Source organism: Arvicola amphibius, chromosome 5 (assembly GCF_903992535.2).
Source record: "Arvicola amphibius chromosome 5, mArvAmp1.2, whole genome shotgun sequence".
NCBI classification, from domain to species: domain Eukaryota; kingdom Metazoa; phylum Chordata; class Mammalia; order Rodentia; family Cricetidae; genus Arvicola; species Arvicola amphibius.
Genome location: NC_052051.1, coordinates 8,120,806 through 8,140,491, shown reverse-complemented (window position 1 = coordinate 8,140,491; position 19,686 = coordinate 8,120,806).

Sequence of the window (19,686 nt, the reverse complement as noted above, 5' to 3'; positions counted from 1 at the left end):
AATACTCCATAAAAGGAGCCTCGTTGTGGCAGTCTGGGGGAAAGGGAGCCTTGGTTCTCAAGGGGCAAGCAGAAGATAATACAATAAAGAGTAAAAGAAGTGACGTTGAAGTGACACTGAATTGCTAGTCAGGTGACCGAGAAGGACAGGCGAAGGAAGTATGACAATGGTTAGCGTTGACTGGCAAGTTGACATCATCTGAAAACAAAAGCACCACTAAATATGAAGCTAGGAGCTTTCAAAAACGATGAAGACAGGTTCATTACCCAGCGGAGGCCTTCCTAGACTACGTAGTGAGTTCAAGGCTAGCCTGAGCAATTTACTGAGATTTGGAAAAAGAGGGCTGGACTTACAGTTCAGTTGTAGAGTGTTTGCCTAGCATGCACGAACGCCTTAAGGTTCAAGCCCCAGAAACACACACACACACACACACACACACACACACACACACACACACTCACACGCATACCCCTGTGTGGTCGCTCATGCGTGTATAATCTCAAGTGCTGTGGACTATTCATTTGAATACCTCCATCCATGTAACACTACCTTTTCTAATAAACCGTCTGCTGTCTAGCCTCTTCAATTTTTATACCTGGAAACCATCTAGGGCTTCTACCTGAGAGCTGAACAATCTGTCTCTGCACCTTGAGGTGAGGCATTCGGGAGAAGCAGCCGAGCTGCCTGTCAGGACCCACCCACTTGAACGTGTTCCTCCTTCCAGGGGAGTTGACAGGCCCCTAGTGGAACACAGCCACGCTCATCTCAGACCTGTGCTGTAATTAGTGGATTTCTTAATTACAGAGTGCTCAGATTGCTTCATGCAGGGGAGGACGGGGAGGAAAACGCTGCTGCCGGTGGAGACGGGGGCACAGTCTCGCAGCTGGTTTGAACTCCAGGTAGTCTGCAGGCAGCTCTGATGGTTTCTCCTGGAGTGGAGGTCTCTCAAAGACGACCCTTTACATCTCAGTTAAAACACAGCTCCTTCTGCTTCTGCTCACGACAACTTAATGACAAGGCAGGGTTATTATGTGTTATTTGCTGGGGATCTGAGGGCTCTGCATATCTGCTTAAGCTGGGTGTGATACTGTATGTCAGGGGTGTGTGCACGCATGTGCGTGTGTGTGTGTGTGTGTGTGTGTGTGTGTGTGTGTGTGTGTGTGAGAGAGAGAGAGAGAGAGAGAGAGAGAGAGAGAGAGAGAGAGAGACTTCAACTTGTCTTTTGAGTCAAGGTCTCTTACTGGCCTGGCTTGCCGAGTAGGGTAGGTTGTCTGGCCAAGGAATTCCAGGGATCATCTTGGCTCTATGCCCTGCCACTGTGCCTGCATTTTTTTTAAAGAAAGCATGGGTTCTGGGGGTGGAACATAGGTCCCCATGCTTGTGCTGCAAGCCCTTTACTGTTTGAGCTATCTCTTCAGCTCTTTAAGAGTCTGATGCTGGGTTTAGAGAGATGGCTCAGAGGTTAAGAGAACTGCATGCTCCTTAAGAGGTCCTGAGTTCAATTCCCAGCAACCACATGGGAATTTCCAGCAACCATCTATAATGAGATCTGGTGCCCTATTCTGGCAGACAGGCATACATGCAGGCAGAACACTGTATACATAATAAATAAATCTTAAAGAAAGATTCTGATGCCACTTGGAACAACTTTGGGTGTGGAGACCTTTAGCCTACTGAGTACACGAGTCTAGTCTTCCTTTGCGAGGCAAGGGAGTGAAGTCCAGAGTGATCTGTTGCTGGGTAGTGACATCAGGGCCAAGATCCATCCGGCCAGCGGCTGCAGAGTGGACCTGCTCAGTGACAGTTTTGGCCTGTCAGTCCACTGTGTGTACCAGATCATTGCGGTGCTGGTAGTGTGTACTTGACAACCAAGGGACAGAGCCAATCAGAAGGTTGAGTTTGAGTCATTTTTCCAGATTGTTGCAAGGAAAAGATGGCCAATTGCAAAATGGGACAAGACTGTGGGCTTGGGGAGATAGAGACATTCTACCAAGTGCTGGCGTCAGTGCTGGGCTGTGCGGCTCCTCTCTCTCAGCGCTCTGTGACATGGATGGTACAGTTCTGGCTGGCAACCATTGTGTGTTGAATCTCTTTGCTCATGTTGTTGTTACCTTCTCATTGCAGTGGCAACACTTGACCGAAGCAGCTTAAACCATAGCATGCTGGCACACACCTCTAATCCTGGCACTAGAGAAACAGGCAGTTCTCTGTGAGTTTGAAACCAGCCTGGTCCACATAGCCAGTTCCAGGCAAGCCAGAGCTGGAGAGTGAGATCCTGTCTCAAAGATCAGAAAGAAAACACATAAACAGAAGCCCACATGCATGGAAAGCAAGCCAGGAAGCTTGCTTACAACTTAAGAAAGGAAAGGTTTACTTTGGTTCAGTTTGGGGATACTGTCCAGCTTGGAGGGCAAGGTGTGGTGCTGAGATCACTTTAGGCACATGAGGCAGTGGGTCACATGGCATCCACAGTCAGGGAGCAGAGAGATATAAATGCTCATGCTCAGCTCCCTGTCTCCATTGTATCCTGCCCAGGATCCTAGCCCCCATTTAGGGCATGTCTTCCTCAGTAAAATCTTGAAACCACTTTCAAAGATACTCTCAAGATGTGTCCTCTGCTTGCTTCTAAATCCAGCCAAGTTCACAGTGAAGATCCATCAACTCAGCAGAGAAAATTTGAGCCACACTTCCAAATGGGCTTTGGATTGAAAGGAAAAGTTCCCAGAGGCTTCTCTGTGATACCTACTTATTCTGTTCAGCACAAGAGCCTGGGACTAAAGAGATCTGGGGCTCCTTCACTGGTGTTAGGGGCAGGTCAGGGATCTGGGATCTATAACAAAGAGGAGTCCTGAAGTACTTTATAGACTAAGGTCCGTCTCAAAGGTCAGATTTGTTTCTGTGGCTTGACAAAGTTCGTGAGGAGCAACACCCACCTGTTGCTGAGTAGGTTGCTGGTGACGATCCTTGGGACTTAGGGCAGAGTCTTGTAGTGGGAGGACACTCATTAGTGGAGTCACTCTTGTGCTTAGGACCTTATGACCTTGAGGGACATAAATCTGCAAAAATGGCCTGATGAAGAGACAGCACCCTGAGAAGCAGGATTTGTAACCCATGCGTGGGAGACTGAGCAGAGCGTCTCCCTTTCATTCCAGGCTTATATATGAACCAGAACCCCAGGGTCACAGGATCCATTACCTGAGGGTCACAGGATCCATTACCTCAGAATCACAGGATCCATTACCTGAGGGTCACAGGATCCATTACCTCAGAATCACAGGATCCATTACCTGAGGGTCACAGGATCTATTACCTTAGGGTCACAGAATCCATTACCTGAGGGTCACAGGATCCATTAACTCAGGGTCACAGGATCCATTACCTCAGGGTCACAGGACCCATTAACCAGGGTCACAGGATCCATGACCTCAGGGTCATAGGATCCATGACCTTTGGGTCACAGGATTCATTACCTCAGGGTCACAGGATCCATTACCTCAGGGTCACAGGATCCAGTCAATATGTGTCTCACACACCTTTCTTCCCACCTCCACTTGCTTCTTTTCAGTCCTGTAATCTCAGATCCTAACACCTCCAAGCTAATTTTTAGGGCCTAGCTAGAAGACTGATATGTGATAGATGGGGGCATCCTGATCATGGCCGGAGTGTTTCTAAGTAGGAGACAATGTTCATTTGTTTGGTGCAGGAGAGTCACCTCTCAGGAATGAACCCTTTGGTCTGTAAAGTGCGCTGGGGATCAGGATGCTCTGCTATTGCTCTCCAGACGCTGGTGGGAGCCACAGAACTCTTGGTTCAGATACAAGAGGCCTTTGCTAATCAGAGCACCCCAGGCAGCACGAGCCGCCAGAGCTTCTTGGGTGTGTAATGAATGTCTCTTCTCAGGGTCCCTGGCAAGACTGGGAAGCAGCACATTTAGATGCTGCCCAGGGTGTGTGTGTGTGTGTGTGTGTGTGTGTGTGTGTATCTGTGTGCACTTGTGTGTATGTGTGTACTCATGTGTGCACATTTGGATATGTGTGTGAGTGCATGCATTTGTTTGTGTGTGCAGTTTTGTGTGTGTGCACGCAGGCCACAGCTAAGGAAGCCTGAGCTGAGAAATCCAGGCTTTTAGAGAGGTCAGTAGCAAATCTGCCCAAACATTGCCAAGAACTAAACATTTTCCTTCTTCTATTGGTCAAGAAACCATTTACCTCCTGCCCCCTAGTAAGCAACTCTGTGTCCCAAGGCCTTTGTTTCATAGTCTATGCAAAGGCAGCCTGGAACAAAATCTGATAAAAGGATTGTTTTTTATTTTAAACAACAACACCCCCCCCCAAAAAAAAACCCCAAAACAAAAAGACTCATGATACTGGAGAGATAGCTCAGTTGGCACTGTGATTGTCCTACAAACATGGACCTGAATTTGATCCCCAACACATACATAAAAAACCAGGCATGGTGCTACTGAGCTGTAACCCCAGGGCAGGGGTGTGGAGTAAATTCAGGCAGATCTCCAGAGCTCTACCGGCATGCAGCCTAACTGAATAGATGAGCTCCAGGGTCAGCGAGAGACCCTGTCTCAGACAAGGAGGCAGAGAGGCAGAGGAAGGGCCCCAGTGACCCTTGTGAGGGGCCCCAAAGAGCAGAAGCATGGGCCCTGATTGAGAAACGTCACCTGAGCACTGCAGGAAGGAACCTGGCAGAAGCTGGCTCACTGGTATCACGATACATACTTTTCAAGCATGAAATACTGACAGTTATTGTTAAATAAAGGCCTCTTTACCGGCTCAGATGTACCAACAACCAACCAACAGTAGCACGAGGCTTTGCCTAAAGAGTGCCGTCTGCCCTCACACAGTGACATCGCGCTTAACACATCCTCACTTAAAATGCCAATTAAAGTATGATTTATCTCAAATAAATGTCTCCTTCATTTTTAATTGCCGTATGCTGTGTCAGTCACTGTGTTGGTGTGGGAAACAAGACCATTAAGGGATTATTTGTCTTCTACGCTGTGAGACAAGGCCCCACAGGAGCCAGCTCCCGACTGCCTCTAATTGGAAAGGAAGCAGGAACAAGGGAAGTCGTGGGTTATTTTACTCATCTAAGATGTGTTTCTGCACATTGTTCTCGTTTCGGGGACTCGGCATTGCCTCACTTTTGACAAAGGAGAAAGTAAAGGTTTCTTTTTCATGCCAAGCTCCATATAGGATGCCGTAATTACAGGATTTCTTCCTTCAGCCTGGCCAGGAGGAGCGCAGGTAGCAATAGTTCCCGCAGGAATCCCTGCCTTCATTACCGTAATTCTGCTCATGTTTAACTTTCTGTTTAGTGACTGTTGTTTGAGCTCTGTGATGGTCTTTATTTTACAGATCCCATTGTCCACGCAAATTCACAGCTCTCCCCTCAAAGAGACCCAGAGATGGTTTATCCTGGAGCTGATACGAGGGATCCTGGCCCAGGGACTTACATTTTTGTTCTTTCCAAATACCATGGTCCATGGGGCAAGCAGTTTCATGAGGGTTTTATAGCAACAGACCAAAGAAAAGTCATAGACCAAGATGCTTTTCAAACCCATTGGTGGGAGCATTAAATGGGCTCTCCTGCAAAGTGCAGGGGCCTCAGCTCTGGGCCTTGAGTGCTATCTGATGCGTCCTTTGCCCCTTGGTTGGCAGAGAATAGGGTTTTGTTAAATTAGTATGTTCCAAGGATTTTATGGTTATCAGAGTGTTAGGTCTGACACAGAAGGGGTGAAGGAATAGCTGTTTAGGGGGCAGAAGACAGTCCCAAAGAAGCTGGCGTTAGGCTCTGGACCTACAGCTTCCAACCCTCTCCACAGTCTTTGAAATTTTAACCTGTTACTCATCCTTCATAAACACAGGTTCTTTCCAGTTCTCTTTTTTTATTACTAAATGTATCGGAAGATTTTTCAAAACAAAGATTTAATTTCCAAATTTTATATAACTTAAAAAAACACTTGAGTTTATCTTGTAGCAATTTGCTGGCTTCATGTGTTGCTCTGAAACACTAGCCAGAGTTATTTTTTCCTTGTTTAAAACAATCATGGTCAAATATTCTCTCAGTCTCTCTGTCTCTGTCTCTTTGTCTCTGTGTCTCTCTGTCTGTCTCTCTCTCTTCTCTCTCTCTCTCTCTCTCTCTCTCTCTCTCATCTTCTTATTTCATCTATCTCCTGGAGTCTTGAAGGAAAGAGGATTAAAAAAAAGTCTTGAGAAGAATATGTTGTGATTTACTTTGAAGTGTCTGTTCAAGTTAAGATGTCCGGTGTCGGGCTTGGTGAGGTCACTCAGGGGGTGGAGAAACTGAGTTCGAACCTGGGCGACCTCACCAGGCTCAACACCAGAGGACATCGCTGTGCATTCATCCCTATTGTCCTCTGACCTCCCCATAGTGATGAGTGCACAGCATTGAACTCTGACCTTCACAGTGACATAGCGATGAGTGCACACGTTGTCGTCTGTCCTCCACATGTGCACCTGAGCAACCATGTTGGATCCCTTAAAAGTTGTCACTTTTTGCTTTCTTCTATCCCACAGCTATTAGCAGGGAGCTCTGAAATGTCACTAACAAGAGTGACAGGGACCAGACAAGTCATTTTTCCTCGATAATAGTTAAATCTTCTCGAGACTGAGGGTGTAAAGATATGTCCATGCCTGTTCATGTCCTGGCTACTTTCCAGGAAGAAATAGACATGGCAAAAATAAGGTCCTTCTCGCAACTTGAGATCTTCATCATTAATGGTGACTGGCAGAGTCCTGTGCCTGCCTGGCACTCTTGGTCCGTGAACTGGATGTGAAAACATCAAAAAAGGCAATTCAGGACATGCGAGTCATTTTCCTCATTGATCTAATTTACCTTGAAGGGTAATGTATTCTAAACTAATTCCAAGATTAATAACCACTTAAAAATATATGAAAGACACTTCGCTGATTTGAGCAGTGTGTCATAACCCCGTTTATCGGCTCTTCAGCGGCGTTGGGAGGCGTCTGATGAGATTCGCAGGGAAGTCTGACCGCAGGATGTGCAGAGTGGTGGTTGGGGTGCATCTGGGGCTTTGAAGCTTAACCTCGCTAATAATAAAATCAAGGGTGTGATTTGATTGGCTGTACTGTGATCTGCAGCAGCAAATATGTAATTTCCAGGTGCGGATCGTCTTTGTCTAGTGAATGAGATAATTGAATTTGCCCTTTTGCTGCCAAGGTAAGATCACCGCTAGGGTGGCTGGTGACACACTTGTCTCTGTCTGTCTCGTTCCATTTCCTTTATTTCACTTCATCTTGTTGATTTCGTCCACACAAATAGCTAGACGCTGAGCGACTGACTTGAGCAGGGGTTCACAGAGCGTTTCCCTTGTTTGTTTTTCATGGCAAGAAACAACCTAGGTTTGGGTTAAGATGAACTATGATGAACTATACCGACCCAAAAGTGGCAGGATCATACTGTGAACACCGTTTCCTTTCCTTTCTACTATTTCCTTTCAATTGTTACTTACTTCTTTCCGTTTTTGTTTCATCTCCTTTCCTATTTATTGTTTTCCGAAAAGGACATGGAGTTTTTGAATTTTTTCTATTGCATTTATAAATTAACACGCGCGCACGTGTGTGTGTGTGTGTGTGTGTGTGTGTGTGTGTGTGTGTGTGTGACACTCACCATGGTGCGTGTGTGGAGCTTTATCCACTGAGCTATCACACTGGCCCTTTATTTTCCATTTATGTAATTTCACTCCAAAACTAAATGCAAAGACATCACAGAGATATGACCAATATAACTGCACAGTGGGGGAAGAAAACAGGGGAGTTAGGGATTGGTAAGTATTGGAGTGTTCCAAAAAATAGTATTCTCTCTCTCCTCCATTTAGAACCATTGTTTGCAGATAATCAAACGGAATGTAATTAAATTGTGGGGTTTTGGACAGATCACCATGGCCACGGCCATGCCTCTCTTGTTACACATGCTGTCCTCCATGAGAAGGGTGGCATCACAGTTTCCCATTTTATAGAAAGGGAAGACAGTTTTTCCTGTTTGCATGGCATCCATGCCATCTCCTCTACAGCAAGAGCCTTTGTCCAAGTCCAGCAGGCACGAGGGTGGGGGACTTCCAGGCAGGTTCTGCAGCTGCTGTGCATAGCACAGCAATAGACACAGACATGCAGGAGTCTCCGAGACAGGCTGACTCAGGGGCCATCCATTTGGTACCAAGCAGGGAGCCTGCCTCTCTCTAAAACATAAGCTTCGTCCAGTAGGTTTGGCCCATGCTTTAACTCCCATCCCCTCAGTACCTGGCAAAGGACTCAATAAAGGTCTGTTGGCTAAATGAATGGATAAACACAAACTCAGGAAAATGAGATGGTGCCAGTTTAATTTGGGCTTAGAGGAACATTTCAGATTTACTTATGTTTTTATTATTATTGTGTTTTTTGGTGCCAGCTCAGGTCTACTCTAGATCTCAGGCATTTTGAAGGACTAGGTTTAGAGAGCTAAGAGACAGGATTCCTGCAATTTAAGGGAGCTCTCTCTCTCTCTCTCTCTCTCTCTCTCTCTGTCTCCATTAAGAACCTGATTATTTTTCTAGATAGTTATAAACTTTAGTAAATTTGCCTGTTGGGAGAAGATGGAGGAAACAAATGGCCTCTGCTTAAGTATCTTTTACCTGAATTTAATTTTATCAGTGCACAGCCTTGAATAATATGAAATAACAGAATAACGGGAAAAGCAATCAGCACCGAGGGGTGCAGAGCTCTAACTTTCCCATTCTTTTGCTCCTTCCCCTCCCTTTCCTCCCTTCCCTTCCTCCCTCCTTCCTCTCCTCCCTCCTCCCTCGCCTCCCGCCCCCTCTCCCTTTCTCTCTCTCTCTCGCTCTCTCTCTCTCTCTCTCTCTCTCTCTCTCTCTCTCACCCACACACACACACACACACACACACACACACATTTGGTTCCAAGTTTTCAGCTCATTTCATTTCCAAAGAGGCACTAAATTAAAAGAAGAGATTTATTTTATTTTTACTCGTGTGTATGTGTGTGCATGTGTGCGTGTGTGTGACTATATGTGTGCATGTGGGTACCTACAAAGGCCCAAAGAGAGCATCAGATCCCCTGGAGCTGTAGTTGCAGGCAGTTGTGAATGACTCAAACTACTGAGCCATCTCTCCAACCCCAAGGGGAAACATTTTTGCTTGTCCCTCTTGGACGTACTGAATGTAGTTCAATTTTTCTGTCTGCTTTCCCATGAACACTTCTTATGATTAAATATGCAATTGGGACTCAAAGCACAAGAAATTTTGCCATCAGGATGAGGCTGCCCTGCTGGCGACAGATTTAAATGTCAACGCTGCTGAATGGAAGCAGAAGTGGGACTTTGTGCTGAGCCTGGAGAACCATCCACTAACCATCCCTAACCGAATCTGAGGAGATCTGAGGGCATCATACAGACAGCCATTCCATGCAGGCTCATGATGGATTTATCCTGGCTGATTTCGGGAATAATCTATGCACTGCCAGTATGCAGATACCATGCAAATGGTATTATGTTGGCTTGTTTATCAGCATGCCATAGCATTGCTCCCGCTTGGCACTTCTCATTGCAAATCTGACATCTCAGGCCATCTGACAAGTCTTTGCCTTGGACTGTTGTGATGCAGTTATGAAAAATACATTCATTTGTCTATATGGAGAGGATTTAAAAAACACAGCGTTTGTTACTACTGTCTGGGTACTAAAACATGTGGATATTGGTCAGCCAGAAAATAATCTCTTTCACACCCATTGGCAACCTTTTTTTTTTTTTTTTTGATCTCCAAAAGTCTAAATTGTAGACAGATTTTTCTTAGGGACACCAGCTCACAAAAAATGACAGGGAGACTTATTAATTATGAAAGCTTGGCCTTCACTTAGGTTTGCTTGACTAGCTCTTATAACTTAAACTAATATGTTTATATTAAGCTCTGTTCTGCCATGTGACTCATGCCTGTTACCTCTTATCCTGCACATACAGCTTGCTCTGCATCTCGTGGTGTCTCTGCCTTTCATCTTCTCAGAGTTTTCTCTCTGCCCTGAAGACCTGTCTATACCACCTGCTTAGTTATTGGCCATTCAGCTTTTTACTACACTCATTACAGCAATACATTTTCACACAGTTGTACAAATATCCTACAACATTTCCTCATTTTTGTCTAAATAAAAAGGAAATGTTAAACTCTAACACTGTAAAATTGTATACAATAAGGACAATTATCAAGTAAGGATTACATTTACAATGTCCAGTCCATTTGCTTTTGGCAAATTTGGAGAATTTACTCTATAAATTATCTTATCTTGAGGAGTTCAAAGTCTTTTACCTAATTTATTTCCTATAATAACTTGTATTACCAATCTAGGGTATCTTTTTGACCTCAAAACATTTTCTTAGCTAAACTACTACTAGACTACTTCTTGTTATCTAGGGTTGATGACTTCTTTTTTTTTCCCTCAGGGTGATGACATCCCCATAGGGTTGTGCTGGTATTGCAGACATGTCCTAACAACTTGCTAGCTCACCTTACAGGATGAGACGGAAGTTCAGACAATGATGGGTCCACAGTGTGGAAGATCAGAAGTCACGGCAGGAAGATTCCAGAAAGCTAATGAGTCATCAAACCAGGTGCCAAAGATGGAAGTGACCACCTGAAAGCTGAGCATGATCATCACAATAATCCACCTGGCTGTGGTCTGAGAGCCCTACACACTTGGATCACTATTTCCCACCATAGCATTAAACTCCAGACCAGACTGCCTCTCAGGTCACACCTACAGGCCCACGTCCCCGCCACAGCTGTGGAAAAGACTCCTACCAAGAGTAGCATGTCAGAGTCTCTAGCAAACAGGCTTCCAGGTATCTGGATTTCTCACTGGGGAAGAGGATTTTCCATCTTGGGCATGTCAAAGTGCTCCTGGTGTCCACATATTCTGTTTCCATCCCCCTTCCCTGCCACCTCTAGGTGCACCAGAGAGCCTGGCTGTAGGCTTGGGCTTTGGAACACTCCCTTCTAGAGCTTGAAGAGGGGACCCAGACTCCTCTCCAGAACATCCAGCATTGCTCTTTGTCTCTGGGGCTGGAGCCTGAAGTCTGTCCGCGGCAGAAACAGTTCTAGTGAACTCATTCTCCCTAACTACCTTTCTCCATGTGCCTCTTGAGCCCTCATCTGAGACCTTCCATACAGCTGACTTAATCTACTCAGCAAGTTCTGACCCAAGCTGGGAAGCCATGTCTCTCATTGTTGCTAAAGTGGTTGAGTATTCAGAAAGTATTTTTATCTATCCATCATCAAGATCATTAAAAAAAAATCCCAAGTGAGTGAATAAAATTAGTTTTTACCTCTTTGGACCTTGGATATTTGGAATTATTTTATCTCTAACTTTGATACCTTCATCTACATGGTTGAAATTTTAGTTTGCATTGAACTGATCATCTTTTCTTACACACACACACACACACACACACACACACACACACAGAGAGAGAGAGAGAGAGAGAGAAATCTATTTTTTCCTCCAAATTTTTTCATTTGCTAAAATTAAAACATAAATGCCAGAATGCAGCCTGTGTCACTATGAGTAGCAGGCTGTGTGGTAGCTGTTTTTTACGAAGGCACCAAGATAGCTTTAATTCTCTTTCTCACTGAATATATCTAACAAGAAGAATTTGGGTTACTATTAAGTTCTGCCTAAAATATGTTGTCTCTAACAGATGGTGGCAGTTGTTCTATATGAAGAGAGGTAAGATGCCATTGATGGAAAGATGCATTCAGTGTCAAACAATAGGCTCGATGTTCCTTGCGGCTTGGCTGGATTTTCCTCGGGTTGTAAGTGATGGGAGCTCGGATATTTGTTCAGAGGCGGCTCTAGGTGGAGTGCAGCTGGACCTCAGGGGTGACTGGGTTCAGAGACTCGTGCCGTAAATACTATTATAGTTTTTGCTCCACTTTTCTGTGGCATTCTGGTCCATTTATTTGAGGTTTTCTTGGCCTCCCCTCTTTGGGGACCCCTGGTTTTACTGCAAGGCTTTGGGAGCTCCCCGAAGTTCAGCAGTTTCATTTCTGGAATATTTTGGTTCAGACTACATTAGGAACCCATCCCAGGCCAAGAGAACCCAAGACAGGCTACTGCAATGTCATTGCCCTGGGCCCAGTCCTGCAGATAGCTCAAAGTAGCAATGACCAAGAGGAGGCAAGGAGCAGCTTGAGAAGGCCAGGGTTGAAGTACGACACTAGCATATAAAACGGTTTTGTGGATACGGAAATCCTAGTAGCAAGTCTAGTCTGTTTTGCCTTAAGAGTCTGAACTCCTATTGTGAGGGTCGGTCCTGGCAGATGCCACTCTAGGAAGCGTTTGTGTTCTCTCGCAGAGAAGAGAAATATCCCTGGGCTGTGGATGTGCTTAGTGGACAGTGTTTAAAATGGTCTCAGGTGCTAAGAATGCTCATTTTGTTCTTCACTCTTTGCAGTCTGCTTTCCATGCATTACACGGTCAATCTGGAATCTTCTCCAAGTTCTGGAACTCTTCTGTGCCTGGCTTTTCTTTCTCAGAGACTGGAGTGGCTGCAGTAGACAGGCAGCCAGAAGGGCAGCAGAAATTGCTCATTCATGCTGTAGACATCCAAGCCCAGGGCTCAGGGATCCTTAGACCTTACTTCAATCCCCAGCCCCCATCTAAGGACAAACTAAGAGTAGCAACATGTATCTGAAGCTCCAGAACTGGGAGGGTAGAGATGGGAGGATCCCTGGGACTCAAAGGCCAGCTAGATTAGATGAATCAGCGAGCTCCAGGGTCAGTGAGAGATGCTGTCTCAAAACATAAGCTGGAGAGTGACTGAGCAAGACACCTCTCACAAGCCTCTGGCAAGCACAAGCACATATGTGCACACATGCGGTAGAATATTATTTTAAGATGTGCTACGTTAGTTCACGCTGTGGAAAATTTGTTTCTCGATGCAAAGATGTGTTGCATTCTTTTACGCTGCATTTGTTTAACTCTGTGAAGCTGTGATACTTTGCCTGTCTAAAACACCTGATGGTCTAATAAAGAGATGAGCAGCCAATAGGGAGGCAGGGGAAAGGATAGATAAGGCTGACAGGCTGAGAGAATAAACAGAAGGAGAAATCAGATTTCGAAGGAGAGAAGAAAGAGCAAGATAGAGCAAGGAGATGAGGACACTAGGGGCCAGCCACCCAGCCACCCAGCCACCCAGCCACCCAGCCACCCAGCCACCCAGCCACCCAGCCACCCAGCCACCCAGCCACCCAGCCACCCAGCCAGCCATGGAGTAAGAATGAAAGTAAGATACACAGAAGCAAGAAAAGGGTAAATCCCAGAGGCAAAGGGTAGATGGGATAATTTAAAATAAAAAAGCTGGCTAGAAGCAAGACGAGCTAAGGTCGGGTAATTTATAAGAAAGAATAGGACTCTGTGTATGATTTATTTGGGAGCTGGGTGGTGGACCCCCAAAGACCAAAGGGGTAAGAGCAAAAGAGTAAAGAAAACAACACACACAGGAACATGTACACACACACACACACACACACACACACACACACACATCACATACCACACATAAGGCAGACTTAACATTGGTCCTCTGCTATTTATGCTTTCTTGCATTCTGGAACAAAATATCAAAAATGTAGAGACTGGATGTAAAGACCAGAGGATAGGAGGGTTTTGTGACATGCTGTCTTTTGGACATGACACGGTTGTCACACATGAACTTGAAGCAGGTTACCTTCTCAAGATCTGCCCAAGATCAAGCCAACCAGAATCACAGCCTAGGTGGAGTAGATGACCTCTAGGCTGCACTTTTTCCTGAAGAGCTGTTGGTATCGGGCAGTTGTTGGAGGAGGGAGAACGATTTGTTTTTGAGGATACGGCCAATTGTGTGTTTTCCGTGCTCCAGTGGATGGCCCCACACCTGTGCACATATGAGCAGTGCTAACTGGACAAAGTGGGTTATAAAAGACATGAAATTAGGAAACATGTTGAGAGGCTGTGAGGGAGTTGGTATGGGGAAATAAGACATATATAATTGTATTTCATTGTAAACATATATAAAATTATCAAGAATAGAGAAATTTTTTTAAAACATACAAATTGAAGTGGTCATAATTGAGTTTTTAATTTGTTATTGTTATAGCAAACACAAAACCATAATAAATACATTTGAGGATGTTTCATAGGGCAATTCTTGAGCTGGCTAATTTTATGTTAACTCGACACAGGTTAGAGTCATTTGAGATGAGGGAACCCAATTGAGAAAATTCTTCCATAATATCAGACTGTAGGCAAATCTGTAGAACATTTTCTTAACTAGTGATTCATGGGGGAGGGCTCAGGCTATTGTGGGTGGCACCATGCCTGGGCTGGTGGTCCTGGGTTCTATAAGCAGTTTGAGCAAACCATGAGGAGCAAGCCAGTAGGCAGCACCCCTCCATGGCCTTTGCATCACCTCAGGCCTCCAGGTTCTTGCCCTGTTAAATTCCTGTTCTGGCTTTCCTTCAATGATGAACATTGATTTGGGAGTGTAAGCCAAACAAACTCTTTCTTCCCCAAGTTGCTTCGATCATGGTGTTTGACCATAACAATAATAACCCTACCTAGGACAGAAATTGGTACCAGGACAGTAGGGATTTGCTATGAGAGACCTGACCATACTGTTTTGGGTAGGATCATGGAAGGACTTTGGAACTTTGGGCTAGAAAAGCCAATGAGTAGTGTTGAGTGCTCAGTGAGCTGTTCTGTAGGAGCTTGGAAGACAGAATGTTGAGAGCAGTGTAGGTAATGGAAGCCTGGCTTGTGACATTTCAGAGGGAAGCAGAGACTCCACCAGGGCATTTATGGAAAGAATTTGTGGTAGCCTTGCCAGCTGGAGCTGAAGAATTAACTGTGAAACAAGAGACCAGGACCACTAAAGTAAACTTTGTTTTGCTGGGACAATGGATGTTGGTCAACTGGGGTTGAAGAATCGGCTGTGATTAAGAAGAGACCAACATCACTGAGGTGAAATCTTCTGGGAAATGTTTCCTCAGAGTCAGTCCATGCAAACAGAGTTCAGAGGTGACCAAGGTGACACCTTGTGGTGGCAGGTGAATTTGGTCCTGTAAGAATCACCCAGGTGGTACTGGTTCTGAAGGTGTGAAGGGGTCATGGAGAGCAGCTGAGTCTTGGCCCTGTGAGAGGCCAGGAGAGGCCATGGGTGAAGGTGCAGCTGGAGTAGTGGGGGAAGCTCCAGGACTGAAGGAGAAAAGTTAGAGATTTGCGTCATGAAGAGAGCCCAGGAGAGGCTATTGGCAAAATTGCAGCCCAGTTGCAGCATGCGACCCCAGCAGTTTGGAGATGCTGGTACCCAGGATGACCACCAAGAACAGCAGCAGCGGTGGAGTGGAGCCAGCCTGAGCCCAGAAGACAAGCTGTGTGTGCTGCAGGGGGCAGAGCTGGAGAAGTGACCCAATGCCCCTTGGAGGAGCCCAGAAGATGGTGAGTGGATCTTGAATATTGGACATTGAATTATTTACACTGTGGAGTTTTTTCTTTTTGACTGTGCCCTGTTTTTTTTTTTTTCCTCTTGAAGTAGGACAGTTGTTAAGAGTTGAGAGACTTTGAATTTTTAAAAGGGATTTTGTATTTTCAATGAGACTTTGCATTTTTCCAGGGATTTACTTTTAGAGTGTCAGAACTGGTAAAGACTGTGGGATTTTAAGTTTGTAATACGTTTCATATTTGTGATATTTATTAGTCTGAGAACTTGAGGATGAACCAGAAAAGGGAAGGTTATGTGTTAAGAAGTGCTGTGTGCCAAGCTGACAACGGGTCGGTCGATAGTGCTGGCTGATTTTATACCAGCTTGACACAGGCTAGCGTCATCTGAGGAGGGAACCCCAACTGAGAAAATTCCTCCAAAATATTGGGTAGGAGGCAACCCTGTCAAACATTTGCTTAATTTGTGATTGATGGGGGAGGGCCCAGTCCTTGTGGGTGGTGCCATCCCTGGGCTTAAGGCCCTAAGTTCTAAAGAAACACAGTGATGTGGGAGTGTAAGTCAAATAAACTCTTTCCTCCCCAAATGTTGGGGGCTACAGACCCCTGGCTCTTGACTTTCTTTGCCTGCCTCAGACCCTTTGCCTGCTGGAGAGAACTGAGCAAAACAACTTGTTTGCCTGTGCCTGCGGCTGCTCTGAGCACGAGACCCTGATGACAGGGAACTCGGTTCTGGTGGGTTTTACAGCTGAAAATCCCAAGAGCTGGGATGTGGCTATCAGTTAAGGATCCTTATATAAGCTGCCCCTGAGCACAATAAATTTGGCATTCTTGTATCAAGGATGACCTGTGTTCCCATGTCTCTGCCTGTGTACATATGTTCTTAAGTTTTTTAGTTCCTGGCTCACGTACTGTAGAGCGCAGGGCAGATGTTGTGTTTATACACCCAAGTTGCTTTGCTCATGGTGTTTATCATAGCAGTGATAACCCTGACTAGGACAATTCTAGAGACACATATTTGGGGCAGTTTTGGTTTTACTAGCTGACACGGTTATCATCTCTGGAGGATCTCTGAATTTTCGCTGCGCTACAGAGCATCATGGGAGTCATTGGAAAGACTGAGCAAGACGCCTCAAGGAAGAGTGTAAGATGTTATGAATGGCATGTTAGGATGTATAGAAGAAATGGACATTTTAGGCTGAGGAGATGGCTCAATTGTAAAGGGCTTGCAGCACACACACAAGGCCCTGCATATAGATTGTCAGGACCCTTGTAGAAGCTGGGTACATACATACCTGTAGCCCTGGTGCTGGGGGTGAACACAGGAGGATCATAGGGCTTGCTGGCCAGTCTAGCTGAGATAGCAAGATCCAGGTGAGAGAGACTGTCTTCAAAAGTAAGGTGGAGGGTGATTGAGAAAACCACCCCAAACTCAACCCCTGCTTCCTACATTGCTCCTACAGTGTATCATATGTTTTTGATTTTAATAATAAACAGGAAAGTTCTCTTATAATTATAGAACCATCATTGTATTATTAACATTTAGTTGTCTAATTTGCAAATTAGACTTCATCATAGGTATGCATATATGCAGAAAGACAGCCATACAGAGTTGTATTGTCTAAGTTTTGAGGCATCTTTTGGGAGGGGGTGTCTTAGAATGTATTTATTGTGGACAGGTGAGATTTCTGGCATATCTGCTCATGTGCACCAGTGCAGGCATCCACTCTCCCACATAGATGCTTGCTGCACTCAACTCCAGAGCAGCCCTTGAGAGACATTTGTAGAAGGATTTTATGCAACAAAAGAGAAACTATGGTGGAGGACTCTGTTGGCCTATGGTTCTGGTACCCAAGCGTGAGTAACAAGCTTAATATTTGTTATGCTGTAGATTCTTATTTTGCTCAGTGCTTTCATGATCATATTTTAGCTTGTAAGTCCCAGCACATGTTAAAGCCTTGACCCTAAATACTGAAGCTATGTCATTAGAGCTAGATCAGGCTAGTCTCTCGAATCTCGTGTGAGGACGGTGGTGAACTGACCTGGTGAGCTCTACCACGTCTGTTTGTGGTTAAGTAGTTGATGTCGATTGTAAATGAAGGGTGCTTGAGCTGGTAATTAACCAGGTACTTAGGCATTTTAAAACACTAACTACACAATCTAATGACTGTGTCCAATGATAGATAGCTAATAGGAAACACTGCTAACCGATGTCTGGGAAGCTCGAGTGCTTCCTGAATATTTTTCTTGTTGTTCCAGTCTAGGAAGATCAATATTCTAGAAACATGTGACTCTTATGTGTTTCTGTCTCTCTCTGCCTCTCTCTGCCTCTCTTGGTCTCTCCTCTCTCTGCGTGTAAAGATTGCTACTCTTAGAGGTCGGGAAGGCAGGATGGAGTGTTGCTTTTCTAGTAGGTTGCTCATACCGTGGTAAGGAGCCATGGAAACAGCATTTTCCAAGGCACCGCATTGTCCTCTCATGACCCCTTTAACTCTGAAGAGCTCTTGCTCAAACCCGGGAATGCCACAGGGACAACATCAGACTCAACCTGCATGAAGCATTCTTCCAACGGGTTTGCACTCCAGCAAGATGTCAGAAATAAGTAAAATTGGAAGATGCATGTTAGTTGGGAAGTTTTGTCCTGGCTACAGTGAGTGCCACCAAGAAACCTGACCTAGAACTTCTGAACACTAGTATCTGACCCAAAGCTATTTTGTGCAGTTGTGAGTGATGAATTCTCCACTTACCACAACACAGTTTACACCCAAGTTAGGGCAGACAACCGTGGCTGAGCATCAATCAGTTGGTCCATCTAAGCACTGATACCTGTTGAGACCTCAGCAAACATTCGTGTGCTATGAGACAATTTCAGAACTTAAGGATATGCCCACAATGCCATAGATCTGTGCCCTTTGCATGTTTATCTCCTTGTTTTTGGTTTCAAGTAGGGCTTACTGTGGCATGAGCTCCATCATGAAAATTGTAAAGACTGAAGTGTATGGTACACCAACTGACTCATTCAGTCAACCCCAGCTCTGCCTTTGTGGGGCTTTTGCCTGTGATTCCAGAACTCTAGAAAGAAGCTTAGAGGAATGCACATAATTCAGATCCATTAAAAAGGAAGTTGGGTTTGGTAAAATTCAATTGTTATTGCCCCGGAGATATTTAACTGTTTTGCATTTTGAGTTTAAGTCGGCTTGTAAATTCATTTCTCTTTATCCAACTATAATGTGTGATACTCTGACTCTTTTGGAACCAGTTGTAACTTCAATTGATCCCCTTATCAGAAAGTTTAAATTTTGGCACACATTCACTTAATCCATGTATGTCACAATTATATTATGCTTTAAGAGTTTTCCTTGAACACTAACTAGGCTACCATACTCCTCTTAGATATAGTTGCCTGGACTCAAGATCAGTTGTCCAACTGTATCATCTCTTGGATAGTTAGGTTCACACCTCTGGTCTACCTAAAGATGCTCCTCTGTTTCCTTGGCTGTAGCCTGAGGATAACTGCAGTATCTAGCCATGTTATTATGTAGTTTAAGCGATATAGTATACAGAAGGTACTAATACATACTATCAACACTAGAAAATTATGACTTGTATTGATTATCAATATTTATGGCACAGCAACTCTTTGATACTGTAGAGAAATTACTCATGGCCTCTGGATTCTTGGAGCTCACAGCATACTAACTGAAGATTTTTCATCTTGCAAATGAAAATACCAGCAGAAGAAAAGATGCAACTCATGCCTTTCCGCTGTTTAAGTTGCTTTCTTATAGAGCAATGCATAATGCGAGCATTGAATTTAGACTTTTACTATCCTCCCTAAAAGTTTATCTCCAAGTTAATCTCTGCTCATGAACTATTTGAATGAAGTTGTAAGTTTTAATCTCTTTCTACTTAATGTGCTTGAGATTAAGCATTATTTCCAAAAGCCAAGATGAACTATGTTCCCTTGAGGGAAACGTCATCAGTTCCTAAAATGCCAGGCCAGGGACATTCCCAAAGCTTGCTACTAGAAAATGTGGTCCATGCTCAACAGTATTTGGTGTTCCAAGAAGGAGCCCCATGAAAGTATAGGGGTTTCATAAGTTCCTCCATGATCCATGTTGGAATGTTGCCTGCCTTGGTCTTGTGTAGGTCTCATAGGGCCAGGCAACC